The sequence below is a fragment of the Typopeltis vanoorti genome, chromosome 17 (assembly GCF_054136105.1).
Source record: "Typopeltis vanoorti isolate ZY-2024b chromosome 17, IOZ_Tvanoo_1.0, whole genome shotgun sequence".
NCBI classification, from domain to species: domain Eukaryota; kingdom Metazoa; phylum Arthropoda; class Arachnida; order Uropygi; family Thelyphonidae; genus Typopeltis; species Typopeltis vanoorti.
The window spans coordinates 83,967,950-83,986,543 of NC_143565.1; the positions used below are offsets into that span (position 1 = coordinate 83,967,950).

Consider the following 18,594-nt stretch of genomic DNA (forward strand, 5'->3'; position numbering starts at 1 on the left):
GAATAAACCTAATTATGACCATAAACCAGCAACTAAATCTTCATAGCTGGAAAGGAGAGCAATGAGTGTGCAGAGAATGAATCTGAGACAGTAAGAAATAATTCGGATTCGGCCACTAGGTGGTGAAGAGAGAGCTGTGTTCATTGAAACAGATCTGAAAAGATAAGTCAAAAATTTAAAATTGTGTGTGGAATTAATGATAATTAGTTTTTTTAAACATTGTTGTATGATAGCTATGATCAGTAGGTGGCATTCAGTGTAGTAATAATTTTGTCTTTATTAAATTTCCTTGTGTTTCTTGTGTGCAGCTTTGAGCATGAGTAAAATGGCAGTAAAATGCAAGATGATAAAGAGGACGAATGCGAGTTTTTTTGCAAAAGTTCATCCTTTGCAAAAAATTTTTGAAAATAGCAAGATGCCACGAATGCGGTATGTGTGCTTAGGGAGAGATTGAAGATATTTATGTGGAGAGGATAAATAGGAGAGATGAGAGTTTAGGTGTGCAAGAAGTGTAGCATACTTCTGGATTATGAGATATCATTGAATGTAGAAGTGCAAGAAGTGTAGCATACTTCTGGATTATGAGATATCATTGAATGTAGGCGGTAGTGGACAAAAGATTGAGGATATAGCTACAGGAGTAAGCAGAGTTGATGGTACAGCTGGGTGCTTGAACAGTAGTGGGACAGCAGACGAAATTGGCAATTAGATATGATGACTGATAAGACAGCAGATGTGCAAGGTAGTGAAAACGAAATTTGCATAAATGCCACTAAAAAACTAATTCAAGATATGAAAGTGGAGTTGATAAAGATGAGGCAAGATTAAACGTATGAGGAATGAACTGAGGAGAATTGCGGATTTGCATGGGAATGTGAGGAAGAATGGGATAAAAGATTTGAAAGAAATATTGAATGATTGAGAGTGGCAATGTATGAGATTCAATAAGAGGTGTGGTGAGTGAAAAGGTGTATGAGGTCTGTTTTTTGGGAGGTAGAATGAGCAGGATGGTTAAAGCATTGGCTAACAGGAGTATGCAAGCAAGAGGTGGTAATTAGCACAATGATCTGACTGGTAACAAGAAGAATGTAAGGAGGGATGTCATGAGGCTGTTAAGGCTGACTTCCTTACCTTCCACAAGTGAATGTGTGGGATGAGTTGGGCTATATTTAATGGAAAAAATAAATGATTGATACATGAAATAACCTGAAGAGAAATATTCAACTGTTTTCTGATGATGCAAAATTGGGTAGAATAATAGTTAATCAAGATGATGTAGAGAGTTTGCAGGATGATTTAAATAAGCTGATAGCAGTGGTTAAATTCAGCCGGGGCCCCCAGGGCCCCGACCCCAGAACTTTTTTATGCACTGGGCCCAAAACATTTTTCTGTTTTGTGACTTTTCTCCTTTTAATGGTAATTATGCCTACATTACTGTGTTATTATTCAACAACTGTTTACAGTTTTGAATGTGTATATAAAATCAATATCAACAATCGCCTACATTATTTCAATGTAGTGTAGCGAAATTTTGACAGACTCGTAGCGATATTTTGTCTTTTCTGGTTGGCAACACTGTCAGCAACAGTCAGTAACCAACAATAGAACAGCAGATTTGCAGTTATTTATCAGAGCTCACGATTGTGAGAAGCACAAAGAAAATCGTGTAACATTTTTGTGTTTATGTGGGCCTACTATTTCAACTAGGGATAAGTACACTGGTACCTTCTTTAAATGGAAAAATAGCTTGGATGACAGCGATAATACAAAATGAGTTTGTAATGACAGTTTGTGTGTAGTTTCTGAAGAGAAAGAAGTCTGTAACAAATCCACAGAAACACAGGATTCCCATCAGTTGCAATGCAATGATATTAATACATTGAACGAAAGGAAAGATTGCCGACTTGCTGGACACTCTACCAGTGGATAGCACTCAAAGGTAAATACAACTGGTTATTTTGTAAGGGAGGGGGTTTGGGGTGTATAATGTGCAGAGGTACAGACCCTAGGCGCAAGTTCTTTACATCAGGGGTATTCACTTAGCATCAGAGTGGATAAATGGATTAATACATATTAAAGAGGAAGGGTCTAAACAATCCCAACAAAAGTAACTCAGAAATTATTGTATTTCCATTTTTTTTCTTTTCTGCATTTGCATAACAAGCTGAATAGGCCTACTGTTTTTTCATCACTCATATAACCTAATGTTATCTTAAACTGAATTATCTTTTAATATGTTAGAAGTATTATATAAATTTGTAATTTTGTATTTGTATCTGTATTTAATGTTTCTGGTGGTGTGGAAGAGAGGCCTGATGGCTTTAACTCCACCAGAATAAATACATAAATAAAATTTTTAAAAATGTTGCAACAATCTAGCAATAGCCTCACATTTATGATTCTTATTTTAAGGGTCCTGGAGCTTATTCGTTTAGAATTTAACCACTGGCTGATGGTATGGGCAAAACATAATGGTTGTCAATTTAATGCAGAGAAATGTCAAGTTATGCATTTTGGGATAAACAGATTACAAGCTGTATACCAGAATAATGGAAATGTACTCCAGGAAATGGATTAAGCTAGGTATTTGAAGGTAGTAGTAGACAGAGAGTTGAAGTTTAGAGGACACACTGCTAAGGTTGCAAGGTAGTTCATAAATTACTTGGCTATTAAAGAACACACTAACAAACAGAGATAAGTAAATTGTTATTCCTTTTCATGAGACCTTAATGCATCATATCTGGATTTGTGCTCAGTTCTGTCACCTAGGTTTCTTGAGATGAGGATGTGATGGAGAAAATACAGAGGAAAGTGATCAAGATGGTAATTGGCCCTGTGGAATGCTTCTTCCTATGAGAGTAACATTCAAGCAACTTAAAGGATTTTATAGGACTGATGCAAGGAAAATGTTTTAGCCCTTGGCCAAAAGGGGCAGAATGAGAGATCATCCCTGGAAGTTGAGTGTGTAGTTAGTAGGAGTGTGAGGACTAGATTTTTACTTGAAAAGTGGTGAATGAATGGAATGGGTTGCCAGATTCAATTGCAAGTGCTTTGTCTGTTAACGGGTTCAGGGAGACGTATGGTAGGTATTGTGTGGATAATTTGGGTCTCCTGTGATGAGTCTTCAGACTCCATGGAGGTACCCATGCAATCATCATCATCTTAATAAATTATAAATTTATTGAGGTACTTTGGGATTGCCAAAGTGCCTCAATAAGCAATATGATCACCCACTTCCCTCACAGCAATGTTTCATACTGTTTATAATGGTGTCCAGAAGCTCAGTTAATAATAGCTACTGCTTCTGTGCAAAGTCCTTAAAGTTTTCTTTTTTTTTGGGGGGGGGGGTGAGAGCAGCAACATGTGTGTGCCTAAGGCATCCTAGATATGCTTGATAGGAAATTAAGGTCAGGAGATCTGGCTGTCCAGTCCATATGTACATACCGTCTCTTCTTGAAGGTATTGTCTACCAACTCTGCTTCATGAAAACGAGTAGGATAACGTCTTCCTCTATTGCACCAACACATGGCTGAATATAGGGATCCAAGACCTCGTCTCTATAAGTTGCAGCATTTGTGGTTCCTACAATGTGCATCCACCAAACGAGAAAGATGATAATGTGTACTTGGTTCTATCCAGATCAGAGAATGCTTAGTATCAATTATAGAGCAAATCAGGACTTATCTGTAAACAATACCAACCTTCATTGGTCTTGAGCCCAGTTGATATAGAGTCTGGCTCACTTCAGACATTCTCTATGGCAATGAGGATAGGGGTACATACACAACCAGTCACCTAGAATACCATCTTTGTGAAATCATCTGCACACAGTGGAAACAGATACCAATGTTCCTGTAGCCAATTCGAAGTCAGATCATACTGATTCAGAGTAGCACTCCTATTTCAGTAAGCAGATTATCAGAGATAATGGTCACTTACTGCAGTTGTAGCTCATGGCATTCCTTCACTGTATCTCTGGGATGCTGTTTGTGACTGTTGGAATAGGTTCAACAGTCTGTGACCTACAGAATGACACGCAACCATCTGGCTATGTTCACCTGCCTCTAGCTTCTATTCTTATAATGGCTCACCACCTGAATTCATTGGTAAATGATGTCTTGCAGCCATATCCAAGAATTCTGCTATCATAAAATGTCATGTTCTCACACCAGACATGAAACAGTCGCTTTTATGCAGTGGCTAATTTGCATACATGACAGCATCACTCACTTGCATACAGTAACAAGACTCACTGTTACTTTCTACATAATGTATCTGACTTTCATATGTTTTTTCCCTTGTTCTCCTGAGTTATTACAATTTTTCTCTTTGTTCCTTAATTTATGGAAACCAGTGTATGAGTGGACAATATCTAGTATAACCTTAAAATGCAGGTCTTCGTTTAGTAGAGGGTGGTCTGTACCTGTGTATAACTAGTATACACAGAAATATATCCTCTACAGGTATAAAAGTGTTGCATATTTTCATAATTTTTTCTTCATTGCATTATGTTACTCCTTATTTATTTTTCAATTTTGGAATCCAATTTTTCCTGACATGTAGCTCTTGTTTGATCTTTAATAATTTAAGAACAATTCAAAACATTATTTTCTGATGAAAATAATTTTTTTTTTACTTTTGAAAAAAAGTTAAAAAAATTTTCACTTTTGATTTCTAATTGATTAATTTCCTGAAATTTTGTACTTCATATTCTTTGTCTCCATTTCCATAATTCCTCTTTCCCCCCCAAAATTATGTGTTTATAAAGTAAGTTTTTCTCTAGATGATGTTTTATTTGTTGCTAACGGTTCTTAACTGTTTAGTAACTTCTCTATCACTGTTGAAGCTATTTCTACCATTCTATCAGATAAGTCAGATGCATGAAGAATATAAGACTCAGACCAAGAGAGTGACTAATATGGTGAGGAAGGCAAAGCTGGAATGAGAAGAGATTGGCACTAAGATCCAAAGAAAATCCTAGGGAATTTTTAGCTATGTAGCCAGTAGGAGGAGAAACGATTGTGGAAGAATGACATTGTAGGATAAAATGGAAATATAGTGACTGATGCAGAGGACACAGTGGAGTTGTTCAATGAGCACTTTATTGGAGTATTTCATCCTGGAGAAGAAGGTTTTAATACAAGAGGGATTGGGCAGGTTCAAGGTTTAGAGGTGCAAGAGGACAGTGTGTTCCAAATACTGAGTACTCTGGATGTCAGTAAAGTTGTGGGACTGGATGGTATTTCACCATGGGTTTGAGAGAATGTGCTAAAGAACTGACAGCTCCGTTAACCTGGCTCTTCAATGAAAGTCTGGCTGCAGGAAAGGTACCCAAGGAATGGAAGGAAGGTAAGATAGTGCCATTGAATAAGGGTGGTAGCAGACTGGAAGTGTCTAATTATAGGTCAGTTTGTGCGTCATCAGTAGTTGTTAAGGTTTTGGAGAAATTAGTGAGGGACTATAGACAGATGAGGGTAATATTGTCTGTGAGAATCAACATGGATTTGTTAAGGGGCACTCTTGCTTTAGTAACATGATTGCCTTTTATGATAAAGTGACAACAGCAGTTGATGAGTGAAAGGCATATACTGCCATTTTTTTTTATTTTGCAAAGGCATTTGACAGGGTGCCACATGATAAGCTGATATTTAAGTTGCAGCACATGGGTTTAGATATTGGGTTAGTCAACTGGATTCAGGATTGGCTGTCTGATAGGTATCAGAGAGTTGTGTATGGTGGGGCAATATCAAGGAAGCAGAAGACGAGTAGGGTTCTACAGGGCTCAGTACTGGGATCTGTATTGATCAACCTTCATATCAATGACCATCAATGGATTGGAAGGGGATATTCAGTTGTTTGCAGATGATGTGAAGCTGGGAAGAGTTATCAGTAATAGTGCAGATGTGGCAGTCCGCAAGAGGATTTGAATATAACTAGACCGATGGGCAAATGAATGGGGGGTTTCAGTTTAATGCAGCAAAATGTAAGGTCTTGAGGTTTGGGACACATTGTGGGAGGCTGCATACTTGATTGGAGGAGCTGTGCTGGAGGAAGTAGGGGAGACAAGAGTGATTGATGGAAAAAAACTGAAATTTAGGGAGCATATTGCAAAGGTGGTGAAAGAAACCCAGAGGATTGCTGCAATACTGAGAAGGATGCTGACCTGCAGAGATAAAAGAGTTAGTATTCTGTTGTATAAGACCCTGATCAGACCACACTATTGTTCTGAAATTTGGTCCCCAGGATTTGAAGAGGATAAATTAACTATGGAAAGGGTACAGAGGCAGATAACAAAGATGGTTTTAGGACTGTACAATGTCAGTTATGATGATCGGCTGAAAGAATGTGGACTGCACAGTTTGATGGATAGAAGAAGGAGAGGTGATATGATCAAGACTTTTTAAAACTGTTGAGAGGACGTTACAGGGTGGACACTGGGGATTTCTTTCGCTTGGTGGAACAGCAGGAAGGAACGATGACAAGTAGCCATCCCTGGAAGTTATGGAAGAAAGCTGTGAGCAAGAGGGTGAGGAGTGGTTTCTTTGTGTGGAGGATGGTTGAACCATGGAATGCATTGCCTGATAGAGTGGTGAGAGCAAGAACGGTCAAGGAGTTCAAGGAGTGGTATGATGGACTTTGTGTTTCCCAAGGACCTCACACAATGAGTCTCTTGACTCCATGGAGACCTGAGTAATAATAATAAGTCTGATCAGTTGTTCTTTTTTCATTCAAATTTCCTTCCATTATTTCCTCAAATTTTTATTTGTGGTTTATTATATCTTCAGTTTTTATTATGGGATTTTTCAGCTTCAATCTCTCTCTCTCTCATGATGATTATTTTTATCCTTGCTTTCACTAGCCTATGATCACTATCATAGTTAAACTGGTTGACAACAGATACATCTAATATTCTCAAGTTGTTCACCATAATATAATCAATTTCATTAAAAGTTTCTTCCATCTGGCAATCTACAGGTCTGAATTCACCCAATTTCTGAAACTGATTGGAATGAGTTAGTCTTTGGTGGACTGAAGGTAGCAGATAGCAAGAATTTAATAAAAGAAACACCAAAAACAATATGAACATATCACTTATAAATCATTCAAACTTAACATACTGAACTTCTCCCAAAGGCTGACAGACTGACACACTCACTCACTCTCTCTTCCCTTCTCACATAGAAAAATAGAGATGACATCGGCACAACTACCCCTACAGCATCTCATTATATAATATATAAGATATAGGCCTTGTATTTTTATTACACACACTGCATTTGGTTTTTTAGTTTATTCGTATGGGGGTTCCACCTGTTCCTCCACCATCCCTTAGGACTGGTTGAGTCCCTCTAATGAGGAATTAAGTATTTTATGATTGTAGATCTGTGTCTGCTCATGGGCCAGTTTGCCTGTCTGAGATTTGACAATCTTTGCTAATATTAATAACACTGAAGAATTTCTTTGACAACTGGTCTTTACCAAGGATTTCCATGATACGAATTTCATTATACTGTAATAAATATTAGCAATATGACTCTAGGTGCAACTAATTACAACAGAAAAAAGCATCGACTTTTTTCCCCTGTTGTAATTAGTAGAGCTGTTCCTGTTATGACATTCATCCAAATCCAATAGGCTGTTTTAACATTGAAACTGTGGGTTCGATCTGTTACAAAGAGCATCAGGTCTCCAATATTAGGATTCTAGTTGCAGACAGCACCAGGTAACTAACATCATAACCATGGAAACTTAAGGTTCAATCCTCTTCCACTGACAGCTAAGAGTTTGTTATGACAGTGCAAATAACAAGATAAGATATGGCCAAAGCAATTAAGGCTATGAGGCCCGCATATTATGTCCGTGAATTACATGTTTTTATGACCAGTTTGTTTTGTGGGATAAAAAAACCTAATTTATCTGCCACTTCCATATGAAACTAGACAAAAACAATAACATCAGGATTCTAGGTCATTAATAATAGGCAATTACAGTACTCTAGGCTCACCAATAGATAATTGTTATAGTCAACATTATAAAAGCTTTGATTACTGCGATAACATTCAGAACAAAGACGTTTGAAATAATTCCTATTAAATAAGCTGATATTACTAGGTACTGCTGTATGTATGCTACCTTTTCTAGATGATCCTTAAAGTTTAATAGTTATTAATAAAATCACTTAGTGACTTATATGCTAATATAGTCAGTAGTGACTTCTTTGTGCTATACTACTCCTGAAGAAATGTCACTGATATAAATTCCAAAACATCAAGTGTAATCTTTAACATTATTCACTAAAACAGGTCTATAATTCCCATTCAATCAATTAAAACTGAAGTCTTTGCTCTACATTTGCAAGTACTGGTAAATGAAGCAAAGGCAAGCAGACATTTTACTCACTCAAATTAGTGGTGGTTGGCAATATTTTGTTATTTAGTGCTAAGGCCATGAGGCAAGTATTTTCTGTTAACTGTGTTTCACTAGCCAGTGTTTTTTGTTTTTCTCTCTAGAGATCAACATGGAATGTTTTCAAGCCACTTCAGGTCTCTAGTAAGTGAGGCTGTCGTCTCATCAGGCAGTAACATTCACAAAACATCAATACTTGTAGTGGGATCTGAATTCATTTAAGTCAGTATGGTATCTACTCAGCAACAAGACTGGTGTATTATATATTCCATTCTTTGCTTTCCCCACCCTCATTTTCTTAAATTATTATTATTATTATTATTATTATTATTATTATTCAGGCCTCCATGTCAAAAGACTCATCGTGGGAGGTCCTTTCTAAGAAACACAAGTCTATCAAGACTAATCGAGGGAGGACCCTCCTAGGAAACACAAAGTCTATCATACCACTCCTTAAATGCATTGACCGTTCTCGATCTCACCACTCCATCAGGTAATGCATTCCATGGTTCAACTACCCTCCACACAAAGAAACCACTCCTCACCCTCTTGCTCACAGCTTCCTTCTGTAACTTCCAGGGATGGCCCCTTGTCATCGTTCCTTCCCGCTGCTCTACCAAGCAAAAGAACTCCCCAGTGTCCACCCTGTAACTTCCTCCCAACAGTTTTAAAAGTCTCTATCATATCGCCTCTACTTCTTCTATCCACCAAACTCTGCAATCCACACTCTTTCAGCCGATCCTCATAACTAACATTGTACAGTCCTGACATCATCTTTGTTACCCGCCTTTGTACCCTTTCCACAGTTAATTATCCCCTTCATATCCTGGGGACCAGATCTGGGAACAATAGTCTAAGTGTGGTCTGATCAGAGTCTTATACAACGGAATGATAACCATTTTATCTCTGCAGGTCAATGTGCTTCTCATTATTGCAGCAATCCTCTGTGTTACCTTCACTGCCTTTGCAATATGTCCCCTAAATTTCAGTTCTCTATCAATCATCAACCCCCAGATCTCGTCTCCCCTACTTCCTCCTCCCATAGAGAATGCAGCGTCCCATCGATGTGTCCCAAACTTCAAGACCTTACATTTTGCTGCATTAAACTGACACACCCCATTCATTTGCCCATCTACCTAGCTTATTCAAATCCTCTTGCAGGGCTACCACATCTGCACTATTACTAATAACCCTTCCCAGCTTCGCATCATCCGCAAACAACTGAATATCCCCTTGCAATCCACGAACAATGTCATTGATATAAAGGTTAAACAATATAGGTCCCAGCACTGAGCCCTGTGGAACACCACTTGTAACCTTCTGCCTCTTTGATACTGCTCCACCATACACAACTCTCTGATACCTATTGGACAGCCAATCCTGAATCCAGTTGACCAATCTGACATCCAGACCCATGTGCTGCAACTTGAATATCAGCTTATCATGTGGCACCCTGTCAAATGTGTTTGCTAAATCTAGGAAAATGGCAGTATATGCCCTTCCCTCATCTAATGCTCTTGTAACTTTATCATAAAAGGCTAGCATATTGCTAAAACAAGAGTGCCCCCTTCACAAATCCATGTTGACTCTCACAGATAACATTACCCTCATCTGTCCAATGCTGTATAAGGTCCCTCACTACTTTCTCCAAGATCTTACTAACTACAGATGACACACAAACTGGCCTATAATTAGACACTTCTAGTCCGCTACCGTCAGTTCCTTAGCACATTCTCTCAAAACTCATGGTGAAATACCATCCAGTCCCACCGCTTTACTAACATCCAGAGTACTCAGTATGTGGAACACACTTGCCTCCTGCACCTCTAAACCTCGAACCTGCCCTATTCCTCTAGTACTAAAATTGATTCCTCCAGGAAGAAATACTCCAATAAAGTGTTCATTGAACAATTCCACTATGTCCTCTGAATCAGTCACTCTATTCCCATTTTTATCCCACAATGTCATTCTTCTACAGTCATTTCTCCTCCTACTGGCCACATTGCTAAAAAATTCCCTAGGATTTTCCTTGGATCAAAGAGCCAATCTTTTCTCATATTCCAGTTTTGCCTTCCTTACCATACTAGTCACACTCCTGGCCTGTCTCTTATATTCTTCATGCATCTTCTCTTCACCTGTCTCCTTATATCTCTTCCATAGCCTCTTTTTCGCATGCAGTTCCTGTTTAGAATTGTCAGTACCCTTGACCATTTTGTTTAATTTGAGTCTCGGGTCTGGGTTAGTCCCGAGCGGGTGGAAAGAGGGGAAAATAGTTCCACTGCATAAAAGTGGTTCCAAGACTGCTGTTGTAAATTACCGACCGATTAGCATATCAGGAATCATTGTCAAGGTCTTAGAGAAATTAGTCAAGAAAAGAATACAGGATTGGATAGATGAAAATAGGATATTGTATGGGGGACAACATGGTTTTGTGAAGGGTAGATCATGCCTCAGTAACTTGCTCACTGAGGAAGTGAGCAAGTTACTGAGTGAGCACACAGTGACAGCTGAACTGGATAGGAGTAATGGGTTTACAGTGATACTACTGGACCTTGCCAAGGCCTTTGATAGGATACCACATGGAACCCTAATCAGTAAACTGGAGCAGATCGGGATAGATATAGGGTTGGTGAGATGGATAGGAGGGTGGTTGAAGGAGAGATACCAGAGAGTGGTTTATTCAGGAGTGGAGTCTAAAAGACGTCTTGTGACTAGTGGAGTGCCGCAGGGCTCTGTTCTTGGACCACTGCTTTTCAATTTGTTCATCAATGATATTGGAAAGGATTTGAGAGGAAGTGTTCACTTGTTTGTTGATGATGCAAAGTTGGGTAGAGCAATTGTGAGTGCACAGGATGTCAAAATTTTACAGGATGATTTGGAGGACTGGGCTAGGAAAAATGGATGTCAGTTTAATGTGGCAAAGTATAAGGTTATGCAATTTGGGGTGAAAAGAATAGCAGCAGTATATCACATTGGTGGAATTGTACTCCAGGAGATTGATGAGGTCAGGGATTTGGGAGTGTTGGTGGATAGGGAGTTGAAGTTTAGGGGGCACATTGCAAAAGTGACTAAAACAGCTCACCAAATCACTTGGCTTCTGAAAAATACTTTAACATGCAGAGACAAACAAGTTGTTGTTCCTCTGTATCGAGCCTTGATAAGACTCCATCTGGACTTCTGTGCCCAGTTATGGGCACCAGGGTTTCTTTGTGATGGGGAGGAAGTGGAGAGGGTCCAGAGACGAGTGACCAAGATGATAGCAAGTCTGTGGAATGAACCTTATGAGAATAGGTTGAGGATTTGTGGGTTGCAGAAACTGGATGATAAGTGAAGGAGGGGTGATATGATTGAGACATTCAAATTACTGAAGGGTTTTTATAAGATTGATCCAGAAGATATTTTTGAAAATATGACTGGTGGTGGAAGGACTAGGGGCCATGCATGGAAGCTGGGCAAGAGCATGGTTGACAAGGGTGTTAGAGCTAGGTTTTTTACTTGGAGAGTTGTGAATGAGTGGAATAAGCTTCCAGAGTCTGTTGTGGGTGCTACAACCATGAATGAGTTCAAGGCAAGGTATGATAGATACTGTGTGAATGTTGAATAGTTGTTCTTGACATGATGTTAGGGTCTCCCTCGATGAGTCTGTCGACTCCTTGGAGTTTCCTGGAACAATAATAATAATAATAATATTGTTTGTCATCCACTTTACTCCAAATTGTGTCCTCTTCTTCACTCATGGTATACAACTTACCATTGCTGATAACAAATATTCTTTAACAATTTCCCACGCACTAACGATATCCCGGCCTCCCAATTCCTCCCTCCATGAAACTTCCCGAAGTTGACGTCTAAGACTATTATAATCACCTGCATTATAATTCCACATAAGTTCCCGTCTCTTTGATACTCCTGCATGTCTATTCATTTTCCAAGTCAAAACCATATGGTCACTCTCTCCAACTGGTGGGAGAGATGTCATCTCAGTTATTATCAACTCTTCTGATGCTATAACCAAATCTAAAACTCTTGAAACTGTTGTTCCCTCTGTTACATGTTGCCTAAGACATTTGTCCCTCAAGAATTCTAGAAATTCCATTCCACTATTGCTGCATGCATCTTCCTCTCTCCAATTTATACTACTGTAGTTAAAATCTCCCATAACAATCATTCTTCTTGCACTTGCCAAACTTAGCTGTCTAAACATTTCCTGGTCCCCATCCTCCATGCTCCTGGGTCTATAGCAACACCCTACTAAGTATCCTGTCTTGCTTTCAAAATCATTAGTGTCACAGCTTTCCAAAGCCTCCACTCTTAGAGGGCATAGGTTGTCACTTATCATAAGCAGTACTCCACCACCACGCTTTCCCTTCCTGTCCTGCCGAAAAATGCTGTACCCAGCTACTTCCATTCCTGTTATTATATCCTCTTCTGTCAACCACATCTCGGTGATTCCAATAATCTTTGGCCAGGCTGATGCTATTAGTGCCACCAATTCCTCTCCCTTATTCCGAATACTCCTGGCATTAGTATAAAGCATAAAAATGCCATTGTTGCTATACCCAACATTATCCCCTCTGATCTTCACTGTGCTCAGCGTTACCTGATGTCATCCCCCCCCTTCTCCCAAGTACCCATTCCCACATATTTTCATGTTATCTCTGCTGGTCAGAGAGCATCACTGTTCTCCATCATGCTGTGTTCGAATGCCACTGTGGAATGGACTTATTGGAAGCCTGAAATGATTTGAAAAAGTACTGTGTTTGGTATCTGAAGCAGAATGCCTCAACTATCTGAGCCTTAATTTCCCTGGGATATTAAATGTGCCATAGGATTATAACCTTTTGTGGGTAGGATTACTATAAAAAACAAACATTTTCTTCAAACATTCTTTAAACAAACATTTTGCATCACCAAACTAAAGCCTTTTGGCTCTTTATTTTAGAAAAAAGATTTTCTTTTTTTAACTCAGAGGAAGGGGAGAAGTAATAACATACAATTTTAGACTAAATGTAATTTTCAGACAGTTCAATGGAATTTCTACTTATTCTTTCATTTCTAGTGGCAGAAATGACATGTGATAAGCATTGCAATTACTCCAGAATACTATATCCTGTTTTTCCTAATCTATTTTTCTTGATGTTGTAAAAGCAGAATGTTTGTGTTAGGAGTGGAACAGAAAGGAAGGGTTTAAAGTAATGATTACTTTGAATTATGGCAGACACAACTGCTATGAAGTAAGGCTCTTTGTTAATTGTGTGCATTCTGATCAGTTTGCCTTTTGGTCCTGCTACCTTCATAAGAGGCCAACTAATTCATCTTCAGGCTGTAAATGCCCTCATAAACATGGAATGGGTAGCATGGTTGACTGAGTAGTTAGCATATCCACTCTCAAGGCAAAAAGCTGAAGATTTGAATCATGCCATGGATGCTTGTGATGTTCTTCATTCATTAATAGAAGCAAAATATACACTCTCCAAAGACAGACTGGGTCACCAAGAGAGAAATAGACGAATCCTCCCCATTAAAGTGGAGAGGCCTTCCTTAGCAGCAAGTGAGACAGAAAGATCAGAGGCTTACATCAAACATGGAAGGCAGGAAACAGTTTCGGAAATATTTAGTTAAGGTTAACTATTATGATACCAGATTAATTCAAAAACTATGCAAATAAAAGTAACAGCCACAATTAAGATTTCCAAAAAGTGAGAGAATGAACCAACCTGTTACATTAGAATTGGTAGGGATCGGTTATTATGAAATTATTACTTTTAAACTCATACATACAAAATTTGAGTTTCCATTGCAATACAAAAAAAATGTTTATGCATACAGTCTGCTTACTGATTTGTTATTGCATAACATTATCATGTAGCACAAGTTGATACTAAACCCCTTTTAGTATCAACTTTTGGTTGTAGTTGAAATATAAGCATTTTGGTGTCTCTTAATCGCATATGGCAAACGCAGCCCCTAGATGAGGCCATGAAATAAAATGATAAATACTAATTCCAAGTATAGGAAACGCTCACTTAAAAAAAACTGTCTCCAACAAAAATTGAGTTGCGAGTTTTCAGCCTAAAATAGGAGAAGTCTGAGAAGCTCAACCTTCATGTACAGTTAATACTGTAGTGAAGGGTGAAAATTTTTTCACACTGACATTTTTCCTGTTTATGGAACATTATGTTACTGTTATTTAAATAAGAGATAATGTTATCTCTCATAGAAAATTCTCATATTTGGAATACACTACTATCGTAAAAACGGAAACTGTCAATTTTTGTGTATTTTTAATCATTCAAGATTATACTCACATTATTTACTTTGAATTCCAAGATTACTGCTGAAAATTATATTTTCTTCACATTCACTAAGTCTCGTTTTTGAAACCAAAGAATATTTTGAAATATCTATAGATATATTTTGGACTGAAATTTACAAATATCTTTTGACTAGCATAAAACTTTACCCATATTTCAAATACAAACTTTCAGTTCTTCAACAAAAACATTACGCGAAATGGTACCTAACGTACAATTCAGTAACGAATGAAATATCAATTCAGTCTACTTGATGATAGATAAACACATGCTTTAATAAGTAAACATTGAACTCTGATAATTCTTCTTCCCTCTTCTCAGAGAGATACTTAAAAACGTTTAACAATAAAAGTCACTTTTATGACACAAAAATATTATATTATTTTAGTATTATGCTATTTTATATTTTCAAAGTATATATGATATTTTAAATTAATAATAAATACTGTACGTCTTTTTTTATTGCCAAAAGGAAATGGACGGTATTCTCAGGCAATAATCTTGGAAATCGGTCGGCAGCCGATCTCCATCTCTCGCCATTGCCGGGGTAACGCAAGCAAGTTCAAAATACAATTCGATCATTAACATATCATGAAATTCTTTCATGCTTTCCACTTTCGGGTAACACATTCCATTTCTTTATGTAATAGCTCCTTTTCCCCAGCTGGTCCGCTCACTACACTCATTTAAGGTGTAGACAGTCGTTTGTCTCCCTCATTCTCCCTCCGTCTTCTATGAATAATCCCTCTCGTATTAATTTCATAAAATTCTCTTATACCTAAAATGTCTACATATCATATCATTTCTCATGTTCCTTTCTGCGCTACCGTAACGAAGTATGATATTTGTCCTTTGGTTCGCAAGAGTTGCGTTCGATTATATTCAGAGACACGAAGAATCTTAATACGTGCTTTTCAGCTGAAGATTAGTTATCATCACTCATAGTGAAGTGACAGTTTATTATTATTATTACCATTACTGCGAAAGTTTTTAATTCTGCGAACACACAGACTAGCCCGAAAAAGAAAAAAAAAATAATAGACCTAAATACACCAGCCTGTGCATTACGTCTGTTAACGTCTGTGTAATAATGTCTGTGAATTAGGTTATCATGCTTTTGCTAATTACATGTGGGGGGAAGGGTCAAAGAGAGAGAGAGAGAGAGAGAGAAAGGTTAATAAATAAATCCTATATCAGAGACCTATTCCAATTTCTATTTCCATAGCTTTTTAGTTTCTTAATATGGTTTCCATAGATATGCCATGAGCATATCATATATATAAAGTTAATTATATATATATATATATATATATATATATATATATATATATATATATATATATATATGACTACTACTATTAACTCGGAGGTTCATTTTTAATATAAACTGACTAAAAATCCAAGAATTATAACAAATTGAGATTTATTTGAAAACGCAACATGTTTCGTCGGGATTGACTTCATCAGGCGTTAAGAACATAGAAAACTATTAAAAGACACTGAAAAAAACATTGAGACACTCTGAAGCTCTACAATTATAAAGCTATAATATTCGACTGTAAATTACAGTTATTATGAACTTGAGCTATAGTCCGTGTTAAAGTTCTATTGTTGTACACTTGGGCGTGTATGGAACCACGCGATCTCCAGTATCTGATAGTGGAGCTGAAAGAGTCAGGCAAATTATAGCTGAGATTATTGTTCATATGAAGAGGGTCCAAGGTGATTTCTACAATTATAAAGCTATAATATTCGACTGTAAATTACAGTTATTATGAACTTGAGCTATAGTCCGTGTTAAAGTTCTATTGTTGTACACTTGGGCGTGTATGGAACCACGCGATCTCCAGTATCTGATAGTGGAGCTGAAAGAGTCAGGCAAATTATAGCTGAGATTATTGTTCATATGAAGAGGGTCCAAGGTGATTTCTTTTGACTCGACAATGCGGCGTTCTACCTCATCGTGACAAATGTGTAGGTTTGAAGTTGTTGTCCAATTCACTTCATGTTGGCGGCTTTCGTTGTTCGTGTTTATTGAAAACAGGACATGGCCTGATAGGACAGAAGTTCTAGTTCTCTTGTAAGCAATGTCTCTCTGGTGTTCTTCGAGATGTAGGAGGATACATTTCTCCGTTTGGTCATAGTAAGGTTTTCTGCACTCACATGTGACTTTGTATACAACTGGGAATTGTAGAAGGTTGTGAGATTGTTTGTAGTTGCTGCAACTTGATCTTATTTTTGGAAGAGTCGAGAAGCACGTTTGTATGTTAAATTTCTTTAAAATTCTATTCAGTTTTTTGGATAGTGTGCTGATATATGGCAAGGAGATATAACCTTTGGAGTCATGCTGTGTCTCTACGTTGCTATGTTGACGGTGGGAAAATTGTTTGTTGATTCTTATTAAAGAGTAGCCATTACTTTTAAAGGTCCATTTAAGATGTTGTAGTTCTTTTTTTAGTTCATCTTCATCTGACAGTGCAGATCTTGCACGATTCGGAAGAGTTGATATAATACCCAACCTTTGCGCTGGATGGTGATGTGAGGACGCATGCAAATATCTGTCCGTGTGTGTTGGCTTTCTAGATATTGAGACTTTTATTGATTCAGTCGTCTTGGTGAGTATATATATATATATATATATCAGCTAACGCCTTTTTATTCCCGTATACGGGGAGTAGGCGAGGCCATTTAGCCCTATCTAACTTTTTGGAGACTGAGTGGGCAGTTCAATCTCCACTGGTACCAATCAGAGATAGATGGCCCAAGGCTATCACTAATTAAGCGGTACTCAGTGAAGAGAGACGGCTCAAATGTGCCGCCATCTCGTGGTCCCTAACCTTAACACTCGCATTTAATGTCTGAAATAATGTGGGTTCTGCGGTCGATTTTCTTGCGTTTATGGGACGAAAAATCCGAGTTTCCGGGAGAAAAAACCCGCTTGTCCGCGCTAGAGATCGACTAACTCAGGAACCGGTCGAAAAAAGGCTTAGAAAAATTTCTTCTAGTCGCCGACTAGATTTGAAACCAAGAAGACATCGATCGTGCGGTTAAGCGCCGTGGTGTGCAAACGCCACATCCACTGAGCTACACAGGCTCCTTGTCAAAGGGAATCGACTTCTGGCTGACAAAGGGAATCAACCGTCATCTTAGACAAATCTGATTACCATAATAAATCTTGGAACTTTTAAATAGTGATACTTACTCAGAAATTAATAGTGATCGCTACGATTGAACTACACACTAGAACTAATACTTTATTAAAAACCACCTTGGAGTTACAAAGAAACAATCGTCTTTCTCTTAGGTCATTTCATTCCTTGATACCTCGACTGTATGGTCTCTCCAAGATTCACAAAACAAACTGCCCAGTCAGACCTATAGTTGAGGGCATACATTCTCCTACCTATAACCTCTCCAAATATCTCGCGAGTTTTCTAAGAAATCTTTCTGGAATTTCCTCTTCACATATTAAAAACTCTGCAGATTTCGTTTCTAAAATCAAGGATATCAAACTTAAAAAAACAGATTTTATGGCCAGTTTCGATACTGTTTCTCTCTTTACAAATGTACCTTCTGAAGAAGTCCTCGATCTTCTCAAGAACAAATTATCAAAAAAACTCTTTGCTCTACTCTCCCATTGCATAAAGTCAGATACTACAAATATGACAATAAGATCTACTTTCAAAACTCAGGTCTGGCCATGGGCAGCCCGCTCTCTCCAATTCTCGCAGATATATTTCTCAACGATTTTGAAGAAAAAGCTATTAACTCCTTCCACCTTAAACCAAGATTCTGGTATCGCTATATTGATGATATTTTCCTCATCTGGGAAGATGGTGTCAAGAATCTCAATTTATTTTTAGACCACCTAAAC

General features: G+C 38.0%; 1 long non-coding RNA gene across 1 annotated transcript in view; it reads right to left on the bottom strand.

Annotated features, from left to right (window-relative positions):
- The window catches only part of LOC150097579 (uncharacterized), a 29,651-nt gene extending 14,640 nt beyond the window's left edge, over positions 1-15,011 (bottom strand). The window contains exon 1 of the long non-coding RNA XR_016549675.1: positions 14,715-15,011. This is a non-coding gene — a long non-coding RNA (uncharacterized LOC150097579). The remainder of the gene's footprint in view (positions 1-14,714) is intronic.
- Positions 15,012-18,594: the final 3,583 nt, after the last annotated feature.